Source organism: Nycticebus coucang, chromosome 3 (assembly GCF_027406575.1).
Source record: "Nycticebus coucang isolate mNycCou1 chromosome 3, mNycCou1.pri, whole genome shotgun sequence".
NCBI lineage: Eukaryota > Metazoa > Chordata > Mammalia > Primates > Lorisidae > Nycticebus > Nycticebus coucang.
Genome location: NC_069782.1, coordinates 45,664,048 through 45,685,000, shown reverse-complemented (window position 1 = coordinate 45,685,000; position 20,953 = coordinate 45,664,048). Strand labels below are relative to the sequence as shown.

The following is a 20,953-nucleotide window of genomic DNA, read 5'->3' as shown; positions in this document are numbered from 1 at the left end:
AAGAAATGGAGAAAATTTTCAGAATAAAATCTGCTAGTCTAATAACAACATGGCTTGGGAAGCAGTATGATATACTAAAAAAAGAACAAACTGTAGAATGAAATAAACTAAGGTTCAATCAAGTTCTTGTTTGGCCCCTAGTGGCTCCATGAATGAGCATGTTACTTAAACATGAAGTCTATAAAAACAGGAATAATTCCATCTGTAAAATGATAATAATATAATCTATTTCAAAGCTATTATAAAGAATGGACTACCTGATTGGAATTCTAGCCCTTAATATTGTCAAAGAATCCATCCTCAAAAGAACCTAAAAGACGATCTATTCCCAACACCTCATTTTACTAAGACCCAGAGAGACTAAATGGTTTGCCAAGGTCACACAATTACTCCGTAGGAAAGATAATACTTCTGGCAGGTTTCTTATTTTCCCAGTGCTACTGTTTACTAAATCAGTTGGTGTTTGTAATGGCAGGTTACATGGGCCTGTGACAAAGGGTCTCAAAGAGCAATTCAAGGCCACTTAAGGATAAATGCTTGCAAACAGGATACTGGCAACCATATATGAATAATTTAGTCCTACATATTAAATGTCATTGTTTTTAAAGTCATATATTTTCTTTTTTTTTTTTTTTCATGAATAGTTGGGTTTATTTCAACAGCAAATTTGAAACTCGTGCCTTACACAAGAGTACTACATAATTACATCAGGAATAGACAACTTCCTACACTGTCAAATATATAAAAGTTCCTTTTGTACTTTGACACTATCAGCAAGCAGATTCAGTCCATATTTGCTTTGATCTATTTACTGAGTTAACCCGAGCTGCTTCTTCAGAGACTCTGGCATCTCAGATGGAGGGGGGCGAGGAAGCCTGAAGTAGACCTTCAATTCTAGCTAAAAGTCCCGATTCTACATGTATTTTTACATGTTCCTAAAAGGTTATTTCCAAGGAAGATTATGATCCTGTTTTAAATTAAGATGCTAGAAAAAAATAAACGTGTTTCTCATTTATTAAGTAACCAAAAGAGTGATTCAGTTTCGTAAAAGTAAAATTCACACCAATACTCAAATTGATGTTCATTATTAAAGACCAAAGCTTGCAAGCTCTTAAAATTAATTTGAGACAGTCTTGAGGAATTTTATCACTGATACTCAATCCCAAAAGCACTTTCTTCATATTTTGAGACAGATTGAGAATGGCTTTCTATCTTGGGTACAAAAGAAAAGTGAGTTCCTATGTGTCTAACTCTGGCCTAGATGCTGCTGGGTTTTGAATTCTAGGTATAAATTACCACAACCAAAGTACTCATCATCTCTAATTCATAATGTAAGTAACCAAGACACTTAATTACACTTCTTTGTGCCAATTCAAAAGATCAATAAAAATCAAACACAATTTTTAATGCTTGAATTAAGAATAACTACAAAAAAATAAGAAACTATGGAGATAATGCTTATATTGAAAGACTATTCTGAAAGAAAATTCTGACATGATAATGAAAAAAGTTTTAGTGAATACTTTAAAAATCATATACAATAGACTGGTAAAGAATTCGGATTTGAATGTGGGTCTACATCTACATGGATTTTTTTCAACCAAACAAGGATCAAAAATATAGTATTGATGGGGTACAAAACCAACATATAATGAGGTGTATACGGGTTCCACTGTGTGGATTCTGGTACCAAATAATCCCCCACCTCCTCCACCCTTCTCCACTCCTGCTTATACCAAGAAATGACTATATCTTCTGCATTTATTTAAATAAAAATGTGTCTTACAGTCATAAAAATGTATCACTGATTAACTTCAGTTGATGAGTTTGAAAAGGCTAATTACTACTATTGTGGATTATGAAGAAGGCCCCCCAAAGCAAACAAGATCTTGCAAGTTAAAATGTTAATAAATAGTTACGCAATCAACGTCCTAAAATAAATGAATCTGCTTTTACAGAGGATTTTTTTCCTTAATGACTGAGCAATTTTCTTTTTAATTCCTATAACTAATCATAAATCTTGAGAAAATAATGGCCTAAGAGCCATAATTTCCCAATTAATCAAACCTTTGAAAATATTCAAAGTATTCCCTATATAATGCTGAAGATCCTGTTTTTTACAGTATTATTAAGATATCATTGCCAGAAACAGTGGCTCATCCCTGTAATCCCAGCACTTTGGGACACTGAGGCAGGAGGATCATTTGAGGCTAGGAGTTTGAGACCAGCCAGGGCAACATAGCAAGAATCTGTCTTACAGAAATTTTTTTTTTAAAATTAACTGGCCATAGTAGCATCTGTAGTCCTAGCCACTTGGGAGGCTAAGGTGGGAAGAACACTTGAGCCCAGGGAGTTCAGGCAGTGAGCTATGATCTTGCCACTGCACTCCAGTGTGGGTTACAGAGCAAGTCCCTGTCATCTCAGAAAAATAAAAAAGAAAAGATGTCACTGACATATAAATATTGCATATATTTAAAGTGTACAACTTGACATTTGAAAATTCTATTTAAAATTTCAGAATAGTAAAAAGAAGTGTCAAAATTATAAACGTAATAGAAGCAATAAAGGATTCAGTCTGTCAAGAAGGAAAATGAATCATGACGTATCTGAAAGGAAAAATACAAGCAAAAGGTAAAGCAATGGACATGTAACTAAAACCTCTAGATTCAAGCAGTTTCACAGAAAATTGAGAAAGTTCAAGAAATAATTAATAATCAGTCCACTACTTTAGGAAATATTTACAACCTTGACTTCCTGTATATTAAGTAATTAAGAAAACTGTGAAAGAGCCAATTTATTTTCTAAGCTACTTTATTTACTATGTAGGTTTTATAATACCTCATATAATCAGGCCAAGTCTGAGGGTTTTAAGCCTTCCAAATCATAACTGCTGACAGGATTTTCAACTTCAAAGTTGTCAGCATTTTTAAAATCTGGATTGTAAAAATCTTCTAATTGCAGGAGAATTATAACTCCAATTATAAAATACACACATTCCAATAGTTAAAACTACAGCTGTTGAAAATGAACTTCAAAGTCTCACAAGAGAAGAATTAAACAAGATTAAAGGGCAAATGCAGGGACATCATAGAAGAAAGGAAAAAGAATAGCCGGGCGTTGTGGCGGGCGCCTGTAGTCCCAGCTGCTCGGGAGGCTGAGGCAAGAGAATTGCGTAAGCCCAAGAGCTAGAGGTTGCTGTGAGCCATGTGACGCCACGGCACTCTACCTGAGGGCGGTACAGTGAGACTCTGTCTCTACAAAAAAAAAAAAAAAAAAAAAAAGAAGAAAGGAAAAAGAAATGGATACTTTTAAATTTATTTACATAGTTAATATACAACACTATTCTAAGCTCAATCAATATGAAGTCTGAAGATTACAAAAGGGAGACTGGAGAAGGAAAAAGAAAATAAGTGAAAAAGAAGTTCAAACAATGCTGGGAAATTTCTGAATATAAATTGAAAGGACCAAAATGAAGGCCTTCAATGAAGCTTAATATTTAAAGTACAAAAGACAACATACCTCACCTCTCTGAATACAGGTGAGAAAAAGAATGTAAAACAAGATTTCTGAATAATCAAAAGGGCAAAAGAGTCATATGCTTAAAGAGGAAATGCCATCTCTGGACCAAAATCATTATTTTATACACAATTCTAAATAGTCTCATTCAGTTTCCAAGTAGCAAACCAGAAAGAGAATCATAATGACATATGCTAGTCAGGATGGCTGACAACAAAAGAGGAAAGAGAAAAACGAAGAAGCAAATTAAGAGTTCAGGGCGGCGCCTGTGGCTCAAGGAGTAGGGCGCCGGTCCCATATGCCGGAGGTGGTGGGTTCAAACCCAGCCCCAGCCAAAAAAAAAAAAAAGAATTCAAAGAGTTCAAGTTTTAGGTCCAACTGGCATAAAGACATAAACACCTTAAAATCATTAGTGAAGCAACATAACTGTATTTTAACACTGTATCTTGATCATCATAATTTCTATGGATAAATCTGAACAAAAGAACATTTCCGTATATTCTGTTTAAGAAGCTAGAAAAGGACTTTTAATCAAAGATAGTAGACTAAATATAAATTTTCCCTTCCCTTTTCTCCAAATACCCCATTGAAATAAAAACAATTCGTACAGAAATAAAGAAAACTACAAGGGCAAAGAAATTAAAACAGGATAGGTACAGAGAGAAAATCTAACAAATTTCTGAAAGGTAAAAGCTTATGTGAGACTGACAGATACACAAGCAGAAAAGGCCGGTCTCTGCACCCTTAAAGGGTGATGCAGATGAATAGGAATCAATTTGCCTAAAAGGACGGACCCCTAGAGAAGCATGATTGTACATGGTAGAGCAGGGGGTAGAGATAAATAGTAGGGCTAAAAATAGGAGTATAACTAGACAGACTGAATAAGGGACTATATTGCCCATCCCCCATCTCCCAGCGATACCCAAACTGACACCCCCAGGCAAAAAGACAAGTCAGCTTTTCTCCTAAAGAAAGTGAATGACTAACTAGAGAAAACTCAAGGTGCTGGCACACAGAAAACCCTCTTATCCAGCATTTCAAGGGCCCTCAGCCTGGCAGCTAGCTCCCCTCCCTCTTACCCTAAAACAATACCTGCCAAGGACAGATTACTCTGTATTGCATTCCTATTAAAAAGAAAAACCTACAAGGGAAAAGAGTCCAAGGAATTGGGGTAGGGAGAACTTAGTCCTTCTTTCCTAACCATGAATGGACAACCAAGAATAATTACTAGGTATATAAGGAAAACTAAGCATAAAAAAAGAATGATTAGGGCTCGGGGACTGTGGCTCAAGTGGCTAAGGCGCCAGCCACATACACCTGAGCTGTAGGGTTCTAATCCAGCCTGGGCCGGCCAAACAACAATGATGGCTGCAACCAAAAAAAAAAAAAAAAAAATAGCCAGGTGCCTGTAGTCCCAGCTACTTGGGAGGCAGAAGCAGGAGAATTGCTTGAGCCCAGGAGTTGGAGGTTGCTGTGAGCTGTGATGTCACAGCACTCTACCCAGGGCCACAGCTTGACACTGTCTCAAAAAAAAAGATTACAAAAGTACACATAAGAACTGACCAGAGGGGAAAGGAAGATAATTTATAAGATACAAGATATCTCTTAAAAATCTACTTTATACATTCTGAGATTCAAGATGTTTTATTACAACATAAAAATGATAGGAAAAGAAAAAAATAAAATTTGCAAATCACCCCCAGAAAAACCAGCCAAAAGACTAAAGGAGAAAAAAGAGAAGTCAGAATCAACATTCATCAGGAAGTAAGATGTTTTATGAAAACAACATAGCTTCTTTTCTTGCATATACATAAACAAATCCTTCCTATAAATCCTACCTATCCTCTAAGAGAGGAAAAAGTCCTTTAATTAAAGATAAATTGCTTCTTTCCATTAAAAATAATTTCTTTCGGGTTCACTCAGTCTTTAAGGCAGAGATTTTCTACTGAGGGTGACCTTGCCCCATCCAAAGGCAATGTCTTAAGACATTTTTCATTGTCACTATTAGCAAGGGCAAATGTAGAGCTACTAGCATCTAGTGATTACAGGTCAGGAATGTTTCTGTGCATTCCACAATGCACAGGACCTCACAACAAATAATTATCCAATACTAAAATATGGATAGTGCCAAACTGAGAAACCCTGTTTTAAGGGAACTCTACAGACTTTATAAGTTTCTCTCTGTTCCTCATTCTTACAATGTTGAGTAGGCATAAGAGGATGCTTTCACATACATACAGTATTAAATTAAAATTAGTCTGGAGGCCAGATGCGGTGGCTCACACCTATAATCCTTGCACTCTGGGAGGTGGGTGGGTTGCTTGACCTCAGGAGTTCAAGACCAGCCTGAGCAAGAGAGAGACCACATCCCTAAAAATAGCCAGGCGTTGTGCTGGGGACCTATAGTTCCAGCTACTTAGGAGGCAGAGGCCAAACGATCACTTGAACCCAAGACTTTGAGGTTGCTGTGAGCTATGACACCATAGCACTCTACCCAAGATAATGACTCTGGGGCAGTGTCTGTGGCTCAGTCAGTAAGGCGCCGGCCCCATATACCGAGGGTGGCGGGTTCAAACCTGGCCCCAGCTGAACTGCAACCAAAAAATAGCCGGGCGTTGTGGCAGGCACCTGTAGTCTCAGCTACTTGGGAGGCTGAGGCAAGAGAATCGCTTAAGCCCAGGAGTTGGAGGTTGCTGTGAGCTGTATGATGCCATGGCACTCTACCAAGGGCCATAAAGTGAAACTCTGTCTCTACCAAAAAAAAGATAATGACTCTGTCTCAAAAAAAATTAAATATAGGCACTGCCACCCTTTTGGCTCTCTGAGCACCACCATGGCAGTCGGCAAGAACAAGCACCTTCTGAAAGGCAGCAAAAAGGGAGCCAGGAAGAAAGTACTATGATCAAAGCTCATGTTGATGTTACGACTGCCAATGGTTATTTGCTTCATCTATTCTGTATTGGTTTTACTAAAAACCACAACAATCAGATACAGAAGACCTCTTATGCCCAGCACCAACAGGTTCATCAAATCCAGAAGAAAATGATGGAAATCATGACCAGAGAGGTGCAGACAAATGACTTGAAAGGAGTAGTCAATAAACTGATTCCAGACAGCATTGGAAAAAACACAGAAAAGGCTTGTCAATCTATTTATCTCCATGATGTCTTTGGTAGAAAAACAAAAACACTAAAGAAGCCCAAGTTTGAACTAGGAAAACTCGTGGAGCTTAATGGTGAAGGTCGTAGTTCTGGAAAAGCTGCCGGGGATAGATAGATGCTACAGTTGAAAGACCTGAGGGATATGAACCACCAGTCCAAGAATCTGTCTAAAACTCAGGCTTTTAATAATGACAAATAAAGAATCCTATTTGTCAGAAAAAAATAAAATAAATAAAATTAGTGTGAATAACAGGTCCATGGACCGCCCTCAGAATCCCTACCTGCCTCTGAGGTTTGCCCACTGGCCCCCAGAGAGCCAATGCCACAAGCTGGTAAGCAGGGTGGAACAGTATCTCCTAGCTTGACCAGCTCTGAATGGTACAGATACTCTTAGAGTTTCAGCTACCTCCTCTACTTAGTCCCTGGCTTATACTTAAGACAACACTAACTGCTTAATACATATATCCCAAATTTTTAGTACTTTTACACAACTAAAATTTCTCATTAAAATTATAGCCCATTGTGGGCACAGCTTTCTTCCACATAGTAAATTTAGGGACTTTAGATCTTTCTAACACATGGTTCTACCACCTTGAGAGCCCCAACATCTGCATCTGGCCTGGGATTGGAAAAGAGTTAAGTGTAGAAAGAACACCCACTTTTCTGCCACCTCAACCCAGAAGTAACCACTCATATTCTCCTGGTAAAATACAGTCCCAAGTACAAGGGAGTACAAATTTTGGAGGTCAATGGACTGACTACCATGCTCCCTTCCCACAATCTCCATTTATTACATGGTCCCTCCCTTCACAGTGACAGCCTCCTGACAGGCCTGCTGGCTCTCGGGCTACTCATTTCTATTTCGTACACTAGGTGTTTGTGAGAGCTTCCAGATCTCCTTTATACCACAGAAGAACCATTTTCTTCCCCTGTGGCTACCTCGTGTCAGCATAGGTTCAGGTACAGGGCAATAAACTAGTAAGTGGCTAATGCTTTTTAAAAATAAGCAGTCTGGCTCCAAAGCCTGAGCTCCTCTACCTCTCTAGGTTTGTGAAGTATGACTGTCCTTCCACTGCTACCAATGAATATGTGTAAAGCACCGTATCTTGCAAAACAGCCTAGGAACCATTACAAACCCCACACTAAGATGTACAACTTTCCTACTTCTGGATTGCTGATTTTTTTTTTTTGAGACAGACTGTCACTTTGTCACCCTTGGGAGAATGTCATGGCATCACAGCTCACAGAAATCTCAAACTCTTGGGCTTAAGCAATTCTCCTGCCTCAGTCTCCCAAATACCTGGGATTACAGACACCCGCCACAATGCCTGTCTATTTTTTGACTGCAGTTGTCATTGTTCAGCAGGCCCAGGCCAGGCTCGAACCCACCAGCCTCAGTGTATGTGGCTGATGCAGTAACCACTATGCTACGGGCACCAAGTCTGGATTGCTGATTTTAAATATTATATTCACAACAAACTGTAAGATCATACACTAAGCAAGGCTAGTCTCTAAAAGTCCCTCATCCTACTCTCCACATGAACAATGAACCTGTGCCTCCTGTCCAAGGCACCCAATCTCATTACTCTTGCCCAGTAATACTAAGCAATGTTTCTTAGACTAAATTGCTCTCTCCCCAGATCCACTTCCACTCCATCAAAATGTACTCAGACAGATTCCATAATTTCCACATGGTCTCAGCCTTCTTTATTAGAAACTGTGTAATCTGATAAACTCCAGCTAATATTGTCATTTAGCAGGCAAAAAACAAGTTACTTTAATGGTGGTCATTTCAATAGAATAGATTTTTTTTTTTTTTTTGACACAGAGTCTCACTTGGTCGCCCTTGGTAGAATGCCGTGGCATCATAGCTCACAGCAACCTCAAAACTTTGGGCTCAAATAATCCTCTTGCCTCAGCCTCCCGAGTAGCAGGGATTACAGGCGCCTGCCACAATGCCCTGCTATTTTTAGAGATGAGGTCTCCCTCTGGCTCAGGCAATCCACCTGCCTCGGCCTCCCAGGATGCTAGGATTATAGGCATGGTCCACCACGCCTAGCAGAGGACAGATTTTAATTATATAGATTTGTGTCCCTCAAGTATCACTCCATAAAAATCATCCATACCAATTCTGTATAAGTGTTAATTTAATTGTAACAAGTCAATTTAAAATACTGTATCTACTTACTATGTTTTTTTTTTTTCCAATCAATCCAAAATTCTCCAGGAGAAATTGTCAACTAAATGTAGAATAATACAAGTATTTGCTTTATTCCAAGTATTTTTAAGATTTCAAAATAGGATGTCAGTCAAATATAAGTAAAATGGAAAAACTATTGAGGCTATGTTCTATCTGATTATAAAGTAAAATGTACTTTTAATCAAATCACACAATCAAAACAGATCCAGGAAGCTCATAATGTCAAGGCCTGTTATAAGGGGCAATGCAAATAAAACATACAGGCAATATAATATAATGGTTAAAGGACAGGCTCCCAGAAGCCAAAGGTCAGGTTAAACCTCAAGTTCAAATCCTGTTAGCAGACTCCACTACCTACTACTTAATCTCTCTAACCCTCATATTTAGTTCAAATTCTGGGTTTATCACATACTATTTAATCTGTCAGTGCCTCGGGCTAAAAAAAACAACCTCATTTTGAAGATTAGAAGTGAGGACATGTGTCAAGTATTTCTAGAGTAGTACAATACCAGGTATACAGTTAGCAGTCAACACATACTAGCTTTTACCATCATAATCAACAACTCCTACCTACAATCTCCTTCTGAATCGACCAAAGTTTTAACAATAAATCATAAAGCTTCTTTTTTTTAATCCAAAAAGAGTCTTCAGTCCTTTGTGCATATGGAATTTGGCAGATAACTGGCTTCTTTACCATCTGAAGACAGACTCTGCTTAGTCTTCTTATATATAATAAAATTCTCTTCCAAACATTTACAAAAGACAGATTGCTCCATGGATCACAAACACTACGAGTTCACAAAATGTAATGAAATTTTGAGATTCGTGAAAGAACAAACAGCAACTAGAACAAAACGCTTAGATAAAAAATGAAACAGAAGTCTGCTCAAAAAATAGTGAATTCTATAAAAAGACACAGAAGGTAGAGATCTTCATGGTTTATGGTGACATTACTAAAAACATACAGAGGATTTTTTTGGTAAATTTTTTAACTGCAAAACCTCTTATTCCTTCGTAACAATGGATAGAAAAAATGGCATGACAAGCAAAGACAATTTCTTCAAAAACAAATCCTGTAGAAAGGAAAGCCTAAAGGGTCAGATTTTCAGACCTTACTTAAAAATGAGAGACATTTAAGCCTTTCTTATGGTAACATTAAGAAGCAATACAATTAAGCCCTATTTCTGAAAACATTAAACTGAAAAAAATAGCCCATCTAAAACTTTTGATTCTGATAAATTTAAAGGTAATACCATGGGTTAAGCTAGGCAGATCGAGTAAATACTGGAGTTCCTAATAAATTAACCAAAATAGTTTTTGAAAGCCTACAGACAAAGAAATGCTTTAAATAATTTTATATTTGTTCAAGTCCTCCGATGTGTTAGATATTGAGGTTGCCACTTTTGCACACATTATGTAATTTCATTCTTCCAACAACCACACGAAGTAAGGATTGTCCTCCTCATTTTACAAATGAGAAAATTACGGCCCAGGGATTTACCCATGGATAGACAATTCAAATTTTCTGACCAGTCAATGCTCTTGCTTTCATTGTATCACTGTCACTTTCAAAATTCAAGTACTCTATAAATCTTAGATCTTACAAGGTGTGCTAATCTTTTTATCTGGGAGAGGCAACTGTTGATGATGGGAAAAGAAATCTTACTCATGTAACAAAAAAAGACTCACAATACTTAATCTAACAATTTACTCAGTCTAACTTAAATGCTTTGGGTTCATGCTATCTATCCCATAATCACCTGCTTATAATGAGGTGCACAGTCTGTAAAACTTAACTCAAGAATCACCTCTTCTAAGAAAGTTTCTCTGATGACATTATCTACTCCCCTCTTCCCTAGCTAAAATCCTTTATCACCTCACGGCTTGTATCTAGTTTAGACTTCATTACCACATACTTATTTAGTTCTCCAGTAATATATCTGGAACCACATTTTCTCATTCAATAACTACTGAGGAATCACAGATTGAATGGTGAGCAAAATAGGTAAGGTCCTTGCTATCAGGGAGCGTTTACATTGTCTGGAATTTTAACAAAGGTGAAAACAACATAGGGTATAAAAGTACAATGTACAGGACAAGAATTTCTTCCCTACATCTCTAAAGAAAGCTCTCTGCTGTGCAAGCTTAACAACACTGTTTAGGAAAATAAAATCCCTTCCATCCTGCCTTACAGCTGAGAACTTCAACTTCATGCCTTTGTAAAGGGTGAGAATCAAGGTGGAAGGACAGATCTAACTAAAATCTCTGAGACATTTTCCACATAGACAGGAAATCTGCACACATCAGTCCAGACATCTTTTTCTGTACCCCATCCACAAGGAAACTATACTTCAGCCAGAACTGCACCAGTTGTGCACCTCTACTGATTGTCTTGCATCCAGCCACCGTCGTTAAGAGGAGTCTATTTCTCAGACACTTTTGTATTCAAATTGTATTTGTCTTATTTGTAAGTCATATTAATAAGACTAAGAGAGGATCTATGTCTTCTACTTTTGACTCACCTAATGCTCCAACATCATTGCTATGTTTTCAACCTTGTTTATTAGAATATAAATATTAAAACACAGTACTTCAGGTATTGATTTTAAGATAAAGTTTCCCAAAGTAATTTTTTTTTTTTCTTTTGTAGAGACAGAGTCTCACTTTATGGCCCTGGGTAGAGTGCCGTGGCATCACACAGCTCACAGCAACCTCCAACTCCTGGGCTTAAGTGATTCTCTTGCCTCAGTCTCCCGAGTAGCTGGGACTACAGGCGCCCGCCACAACGCCCGGCTATTTTTTTTGGTTGCAATTTAGCCGGGGCCGGGTTTGAACCCGCCACCCTCGGTATATGGGGCCGACGCCCTACCCACAAAAGTAATATTTTAAAACTGCATCCAAGTACTTCTCAATTCTTTGTCTTTGATGCTTCACTGCAAGTAATCTGCTCTTGGAGGATTATTCATAAACCAAACCAAGATGGAATGTACCACTGGTTTAAAATCCTGCAATTCATCCTTTAAAAAGAAAGATCCTTTTGAAATGCATATCTTACAAATTTATAACTTCATAATTTTTTAAATCAAAGCAAATTAAATATAACTTCACTTACACAGTATTATATATTTATCCCCAAAGTAATTTTAAGGCTCTCAATTTTAAAATGAACCAAGAAGCTTAATATTGCCAAATATCTAAGTGCCACGAACACATTGTAAGAAATACTTGATTGCCTCTAAAATTCAACATTCTAATTGTAAATGAAAAATATAGCAACTTTCCACAGATCAAACATTCAACTATCATGATTCAATGACAGAAAAATAAACCATGACCATTTTTAATTTTTAATTAAACAGGCATTTCTAAGCACCTGCATGCAAGGCATTGTGGCTCAAACAGTTCACATGGAATCTGACCCCAACAACTTAATCTCCGTAATTAAAGACCTAAAAGGTCTCCTTATGTTTCATCTGTTCCCTTTTCCAGCATTTTCAAAAGGCACACTGTTGTCATTCCATACACAGTTGCTACCAAAAAAAGGATAACAAATATTTGAAATTAGTTGAACTTTTATAGAGACATTTTAAATTGTATGGCCTTACTCTTTCTTCTCCAACATGTTTTATAAAACTAGCATGATCTTAATATTTTCACCGAAAAACAGATTCTAGCATGCACAGAAACGGATCATAGCGTTTCAGCACAATCGAGTTTAGATGAAACCCTATGAGATGGAGAAAACCTAACAAGCAATTCACCCACGATCCTCCACAATTCCCTGCTCTCTCTGGATACTAAAAGAAGCAAAAATTGTTTTAAATGATTGTTCAGAAAGACCTAAAGTGGCAGTAATTTAGGGGCTGTTTCAGGTGAAATAAAAAAACAACTGCCACACACAAGGCAGTCCAATACTACTTAGACGTCACTTCAGTATTCCAGCAGCACAAAGGCAAAAAGTTCATTAATTTATTTATTTAAAAGAATGTATGTTTATGCCATCAGATAAGTTTACCCGTCTAAGCAGGAGGCCAAGTTACTTATTATTTCATAAAGCATTTACCTAGATAAAATGAAATTAGGTTATTTCTGCAACGCAGATGTGCCTCCAAAGAGTGTTAAATGACTTTTGTGAATGGAAAATCTGCATATACTGTTGCTTCGCCTCTGCGGGTCATGGAGTGGGTGGCTCAATGAACCAAAACAGCACGCTCCAAGTGAAGCTCCTTGGAACCTGACTCCACTGTTGAGAAGAGGGCTTAGAAACAAATTTAAAAGCACAGCAGAGGTTTTGCCTTTCCCCTTACGTTACAAGAAGGCCCCAGGAACTGAGGTTTAAAGGAATAACACCGTTGTCACTTGGCTCTGCAAGGGCGGGTGCGGTCTGCGGCGCGCGGCACAGCCTCCTCTGGGGCTGTCACAGGAAAACGGGAGCCTCGCCTTAACCGCATCGAACGACAAAGCGCCACTTCTACCCGGCGCAGGGGCCTCTGGCCAAATCCTGCCGTCGGCCCAGCCAAACTTCAGGAGGGACCGGACACTGGGCGGTCAAAAGGCTCGAACCGCCTCCTCCCAGGGCTGTCCTGCCACGGCTTTGTGTGGCTGCAGACTGCACCTACCGCGGGCCCTAAAACACTCCACCCTCGCCAGCCTTTCCAATCCCCACACCAAAGAGGGACAAAGGAGCCAAAGAGGAACTCCTCGGCGCAGGGTGGCTAAAAGTCCCCGACAGCCCAAGCTCAGAACGTGGGAATAAGGGGTGGGGGGCAGTCTCCCCGAGGGCTGCTGACCCTCCGCCCCACAACTCAGGGAAGCGCGCGCGCCACTCACCGGTGCGGGCCCCCAGCGAGGCGGGAGGCAAGGAGCCGGTTCCTCTGGAGTCGCAGCGACGCCGCGGTCCGGGGCCCTGCACGCGTCGGGTCGGACTCCAACTTCTCTTGGCGGCTGTCGCCGGCGGCAGCTGGGACGCGAGCCCAGACTGAGGGCGCTGTCTAGGTGCAACTGGGGCGCCGCCGGCGCGGCCCGCGAAGAGGGGCGGGAACTCTGGCCCCGCCGTCCGCCCGCCAGAGCGGGCTCCCACCTTCCCTCCGCCTGCCTGGTTCGGCGGCGGCAAAGCTAGCGCTATAGCCGCCTGAGCTGCCGCTAACACCGCCGCCCGGCCGGGAGCGCGTCGCGGCCTAATGTTGTCATCGGCCTAGTCGCCGCCTTTCTGGGCACCCGGAGCCGCCACGATCCTTCACATTCTAGCGCTCTCCCCCTCCCGGCTCCGCCCCCTGGCTCTTGGGCATCGGCCCCACCCTCTTCCCGTCACGTGACTGCGCTGGGCGTGTGATCCCTCAGCAGTCCCGCCCGCGCCTTCTGGACCTGTCTGCCGGGCGCTTCCTCGCGGAGAACATCGCACGGTGGAGCTCCCTGGTCCGGATCATTGTGGACCCCACCTCTGGGATCCCAACGTGAGGTCTGCCTCTGCAGCCTAGGCCTTGGTTAAAGTTATAATCAAACAAAGGAAAAAAGAAGACATTCTGATGTACGTCTAGTTTGAAAAGCATTCAGTAACTGCTTGTTCCTATTTCTGGTAGCACATGAGCTGTAACATTTAATTTACTGTTTTCCTCATTAGAGGTTTTTATTTCTGAGCAAACACTGGTATATTTCAGTCGCGCTGAGATGAAAATAGTCTAGCAAACTTATTTTTGTTCTAGTTATGTTAAGACTTCTTCGTGCCAGTTTCACAGTCATTAAGTTATACAGTGTGTTAGGTGGTGACAGTTTAAACATACACAGGAGTTTGACAGTTCTCTTTCTATTTAGATAAAACCCAATTCATGACGTTCCATTTTTAAAATAAAGCCAAATTGTTGAATTTTGTTTCAACTCCTTGGACTTAACCTTTTGTTTCCTTTTTAACCATGATCCAGGGAACCCTCCCATCCTGAAATGCTAGTTAGCCACCAAAAGAAAGTAAGGATGCAGAAAAAAGCGACGTAGAAGAGCAGAAAGATTTCCTGATAACAGTAAAGACAAATGAAAAACCTTTCTGTAATAATTAAAGTTAGGTCATAACTTCTTTTCTCTCCTAGACCCAGACTAAAGATTTTTTTTTCTTAAGCCTTACGTCTCATCTGTCATTACATTTTCTTGACAAGAAGTCAGAAGGCATGATGAGCTGGGTCCATTGAAATGAATAAGCAATAGAGTTTAGCCTATAAACCTTATCATTAACATATTTCATAGCAGCCCCCCTAAAATCACACACCTTAAGACTCACCATCTTTTATGTTATCAAGAAAGGACAAAACGTTGCCAATTAAGCTATGCCTTACTACTGATCTTTAAGAGACATTTAAGACATGTCTTGAATTCAGATTTTTTTTCTTTTTTAGTTTTTTTGTTTTTTTTAGAGATAGATCCTCACTTTGTCGTTCTTGGTAGAATGTCATGGCGTCACAGCTCACAGCAACCTCCAACTCCTGGGCTTACGCGATTCTCTCGCCTCAGCCTCCCGAGTAGCTGGGACTACAGGCTCCCAGCAGAACGCCCGGCTATTTTTTTGTTGCAGTTTGGCTGGGGCGGGTTCGAACCCACAACCTTCAGTATGTGGGGCCAGCGCCCTATTCACTGAACCATAGACACCGCCCTTGAATTCAGATGTTAATGTGGAAAACAATGAGTTTTAGAATCTCTGAGATATTGTAATGAACTGATGTTCCAATAAGGGAAAGATTCTACTACTTCTGTTCTCAAGTCTGAGAGACTGCACCTGTAGTTCCAATAGACGTGAGGAAAGTGAATATTCAGTGAATATTAATATTTCAGCAAAGCTAGAAAATGTGTTTTTCAGTATTGAAATGTGTCGCTTGTTTTCTAAAGCAGTATTTTTCAAACTGTGACTCAAAAACCAATTTTATTTTTTAATGAAATAAGATAGGATGGAATATAATATAAAAGATCAGAGTACATAATATTGAATAAGGAAAAAAATTGCTTTTTGAAACTTATTTCAGATATGCAGGAAGATAAGAATGTCTCCTATGCTGCAGTTTAAATTTCCTTTCTTACTGTGAGTTATAATCAAATAGATTTGAAAATGAATTTTCCTTGAGCATAGACAACATGCAAGATATACCATATGGACTCGGTTCCCTGATGCTTTTCCTTTACTTTGAAGATGAAGCCTAAAGATGAGAAAAAGTAGGCAGATTGCCTTACCTAATCCTCTCCTGCCTCAGCCCTGATTTCTTACATTGGCATTTGAGAAACCAATGTACTGGAAGCAAGAAGGTCTGGATTACAGAATTAGCTGATTAGATGTGTGACTAGATAAATCACTCTCTGTAAAACAAGTTCTAATAAAAGTAGGGAGTTGGACCACATGCTCTTTTAAGGGATGATACACAACCTTTTTTTCTGGTGGATGACATTCACATTTGAAACAAACAGCCATGTTTACCCAGAATTATGCAAATTCTTGACAGACTAGGGCTAGCTTTAACAACTTTCAGTTTCACTCAAAAAAATAAATAAATAAAAATGCAAGTGAAGATATTATTGGAAAACAAATGTAAGTATTGCTCTCAGAATTTTCTATACTTGTTTTGAATAACTAATGATTTTGACATACGTCGCAACTGATTGTAACACAGTAATATACCAATACACTGCAGGAAACGATCATTCGATCTAGTATTTTCAATGTGATTATAACAGAAACTATAATACGTGATCCTGCACCGTAAATGAAAAAATTCAGTCATTCCCATTTGCTGTGTTAAGAAATATCCTGCAAGTTTGCTACTCTTAAAATAATTTTAAGAATGACATTTTAAAATAAAACTTTTTATTATAATGATCCAATTTTAATTCCAGTGAGAATTCATCTCTTTTGCTTACTGCTTAATTAATTATGCATTTCTAAGAATGAGAAGTTCTTTTTTCCAAATTAGTTTAAGCCCTAACAGGAATGATAATCTTTCCCACAGAATTAATTTCAGCCTTGACCTAGAATGATAGAGATATGGCTTGAGTTTGTTTTCTTTTTCCCTTTAGCCTATCCGGTTGGACACTTAACATTGCTAAAGAATGCTAATCAGGATTACACTAAAATCCTCATTTTCTGGAATTTAGATTAAGAGTAATCTCAACCTGGAGAGGAAGGAGGTTGGGGGATTGGCGTGCTCCCACTTACTGGGCACACTGTAAGGGTACAGGGCACACCTCTTGGATGGGAGGTACAACTACAGTAAGGACTCTAGTTAACAAATGTAAACATTGTAACCTAATTATTTGTACCCTCATATTAATCTGAAATAATTTTTAAAAAAGTAACTTTAACCATAACTAAAGTATTCAAAATAGTTTTGAAGACTAATAGATTGTACTATTCTTGTGGATCACACGACTTACTTTAGCATCTTGTTGACAGATGTTAAATGCTAAATCAAAGCAGAAACTTTAAATTTGAGTGCAACATTCAGGTCAATCTCTTACTTTTGTGCTGCCTGCCCCCAACAGAAAGATGTGTTCCAGATAAAATCTCAGAACTAAAAAATCTGCAGAGCAGATCTGAAACCGACTCTCACTCAGACAGCACTGCAGCAATGGACCTGCAGCTCCTGCTGGGCAGCTACTGAAACGAGGACAAAAATATTTGTTGTAAATCACAGAGATTTTTGAGATTGTTACATAAAATAATCTGGCAAATCATCTAAATTGAATTTGAGCCAACAAACGAGTGGTTCAAAGGCTAAATTTACCATGGAACAGTACTAGTTAAGCATCTACATATTTAATAAAATAGCAGACATCTTCACGGTAGTTGACCAGATATTTGTTAATTAAGAGGTAGTTGAATTATAAAATCTACAATTTGCATATTTATTTTAAGTATTTCTGATTAGTATTATTCATCTTATATCTCTTGAGAAAAATTTAGATAATTAACTATAAAGAAGAATATAGGCTTGTGTTTCTGGACTAGGTACTTCAATCACTGATCACACTAAAAAAAAGTCCTGGAAAAAATGTTTTTTAAATCTTCTTAAATATATTGATTAATTGACAATAAGATATTAGTAAGTCAAAAGACTAAAGAAAGGCAGAATCTAAAGAACTGAGCAGAATTTATAGCTAGCCTTTATTTCAGGGGCATTTGCTAAACCCTGTTAACTCGAGCTTTGGTTTTCAAGGCCTTTAAAGAGACATTTTACACACACAACTCACATGTGCATGCACTTGTTATAAGGACATATTAGAAATAAACTTGGCCCTTATTAGCATACACACATCTCCCCCAGAGTCTACAAAGAAAAATTAACTGTTTTAAAACCTTAATACCTATTGTATAGGGGAAAAGCAAAATTATATTTGAGGATTTGGTACCACAATCTAATTCTTACAAAAATTGTAGCTTGAATTCATATAACCTTGGTGAGCCAAGAAAACCTCAAGCTAATAATTTAATTGAGAATGATTTCTGACTAATAATGCTCTCAAACACTGAAGAAACAAATGTCAATCCTCTCTAGAGTAACCTATCTTTATCTTAAGCCTTAGAGAATGACTATACATGAAATGTTAAGAAGAGCAGCTCACATTTTAAAAAGTGACAGGCACCAAACAAAATAAGACATTAGAGAAAAGCAGTACAGATAAAAGACAGCAGAGACAGATTCTAAAGCTGAGTGCACTGGTTCATGCCTGTGATTCCCAGTGCTTTGGGAGGTAGGAGCAAGAAGATCTCAAGGCCGAGAGTTCAAGACTAGACTGAGCAACATAGTGAGACACCCCCAAACCACCCCCATCTATACAAGAAAAAACAAATTAGCCAAGCATAATGATGCATGACTGTAGTCCCAGCTACTGGGACGGCTAAGGTAGGAGGATGGTTTGAGCCCAGGAGATCGAGGTTACCAGAGTTGTATCACTTTATTCCAGCCCAGGTAACAGAGTAAGTGAGACCCTGTCTCAAATAAACGAAAATAAAAATAAATGAGTTGAGATCTGGGATTTACCAGACACAGACTATAAAACAACTATTAAATATGAACATAGACATAAAAGGCAAGCTTGGAAATGTGTGCAGAGAAGACTGTAAATGATGACTAAGAATATATGAAAAAATATAAAACCTAAAGAACTGAAAAATATGATTAAAATTAAAAGCTCAATGAATAAGTTTAATAGTATATTTGATACAGCAAAAGTATAAGCTAGTGAAATGGACAATACAGATGAAATTATCTTAAATGCAACAAGCAGGGATGTTGTGAGAAGATGTAAAATAAATCTAATTATGGTCTCAGATGAAAAGGAAAAAGTCAGTGGAGCAGAGGCAATATTTGACAAGATAATGGTTGAAAACTTTCCAGAACTGATAAAAGCCTCAAACCCCTAGGCTTAGGAAGGCCCCCCATCCCAAACAAGTTAAACATTAACAAATTCACACTAAGATGCATTGTAGTGAAGCTGTAGAACATCCAAAACAAAAAGAAAACCTTAAAAGTAGCAAAAGAAAATTACAAATTATCCTCAAAGTATCAGATAACTGACTTTTCATCAGCAGCAATGAAACCAGAAGACAGTGGAATAGTATCTTCAGGGCAGCGCCTGTGGCTCAGTGGGTAGGGTGCCGGTCCCATATACCAAGGGTGGTGGGTTTGAACCCGACCCCGGCCAAACTGCCACAAAAAAATAGCTGGGTGTTGTGGCGGGCGCCTATAGTCCCAGCTACTCAAAAGGCTGAGGCAAGAGAATCGCCTAAGCCCAAGAGCTGGAGGTTGCTGTGAGCTGTGACACCACAGGACGCTACCGAGGGCGACAAAGTGAGACTCTGTCTCATAAGAAAAAAAAAAAACTTAGTAAAAAAATAAAAATAATAATAATAATAAGTACAAGGAATAGTATCTTCAATAGGCTAAAATAAAATGACTGTCAGCTTCAAATACAGTACCAGTGAAAAGATTGTTAAGAATGAAGCCAAAATAAAGGTATTTTAAAGCAAGCAAAAGCAGAGTTGCTACAAACGGATTTACACTAAAGGAAAATCTAAAGAAATTTCTTCAGCTGGAAAGACAATAATCCAAAATGAAACTTCTGCGAGTTGAGAATACAAGAAGAGCATTAGAGTGGTACATATTTGCAAAAATATAACTATTGACTATATAAAACTAATGATTTTTAAATTATTTTAATAATTTTTTGTTGTTGTTGCAGTTATCATTGTTGTTTAGCTAGCCCAGGCTGAGTTCGAACCCACCACCCTCAGTACATGTGGCAGCGCCGTAACCACTGTGCTACAGGTGCCAAGCCTATTTTAATAATTTTTAAAAGAAAAAATAATCACTTATGTACCTAACAGTTTCAACCAAATTCTTATTCATACCTATTATTAAAGAGACTTCATCAGACCAAGCATTTTACTAATTTGTACTGTGTTTTAGCTCCATCTGATGCAAAAAACATACATTTACATTTTTTTCTTTTATCATCATACAGATGAAATTATATTAATATATTATTGGTATTCCATTTTTAAATATCTGTACCAGTACAATATTTTAAGTGTTTTTCTTCATAATAACATTCTTATTTCAAATTTGCATTATGTATCAATGAAGGTTATTTATTAGTTAATCAGACTAAAAATTAGCATATATTTAAGATATCATGATTTAGAGTAATAAAAAGTATCATTATATACCATGTTCACATAACTATGAAGTATTAATGATTTGCACAATAGAAATGTAAAAGTGAAAGTTCATCATAACAAATTATATAATTATGTATTCACAGGTTAAAGATAATTCTTATTCAAAAGCTCTGCCTACTCTTTCCACCCACATTGCCTATTCAAAATTAGGTGCATGCTATGACTTTGAACACTATCTTTACAAATAGCTAGAAATTTATGCTCAGGGTTTAAGGATTGACTCATGAGTTTTAATTCAACTGAAAGGGCATTCCAAACTCAAAATTCAAAAAAAAAGAAGAACCCCTTTTTTTTCTAATGGCTAATTTCCAGTTGTAAATGTGTTTTTAATTTCAACTTCAGGAGAATGTATTTTTAAAAAGTTTG

General features: G+C 38.2%; 1 protein-coding gene and 1 pseudogene across 2 annotated transcripts in view; one reads left to right on the top strand and one right to left on the bottom strand.

Moving 5' to 3' along the window:
* The window catches only part of OSBPL8 (oxysterol binding protein like 8), a 174,840-nt gene extending 160,711 nt beyond the window's left edge, over positions 1-14,129 (bottom strand). For both annotated transcript variants that reach the window (XM_053584321.1, XM_053584322.1), the window contains exon 1: positions 13,708-14,129. The gene's annotated coding sequence lies outside the window, so the exon portion shown is untranslated. The remainder of the gene's footprint in view (positions 1-13,707) is intronic.
* Positions 6,415-6,848, top strand: LOC128581459 (40S ribosomal protein S3a-like; annotated as a pseudogene).
* Positions 14,130-20,953: the final 6,824 nt, after the last annotated feature.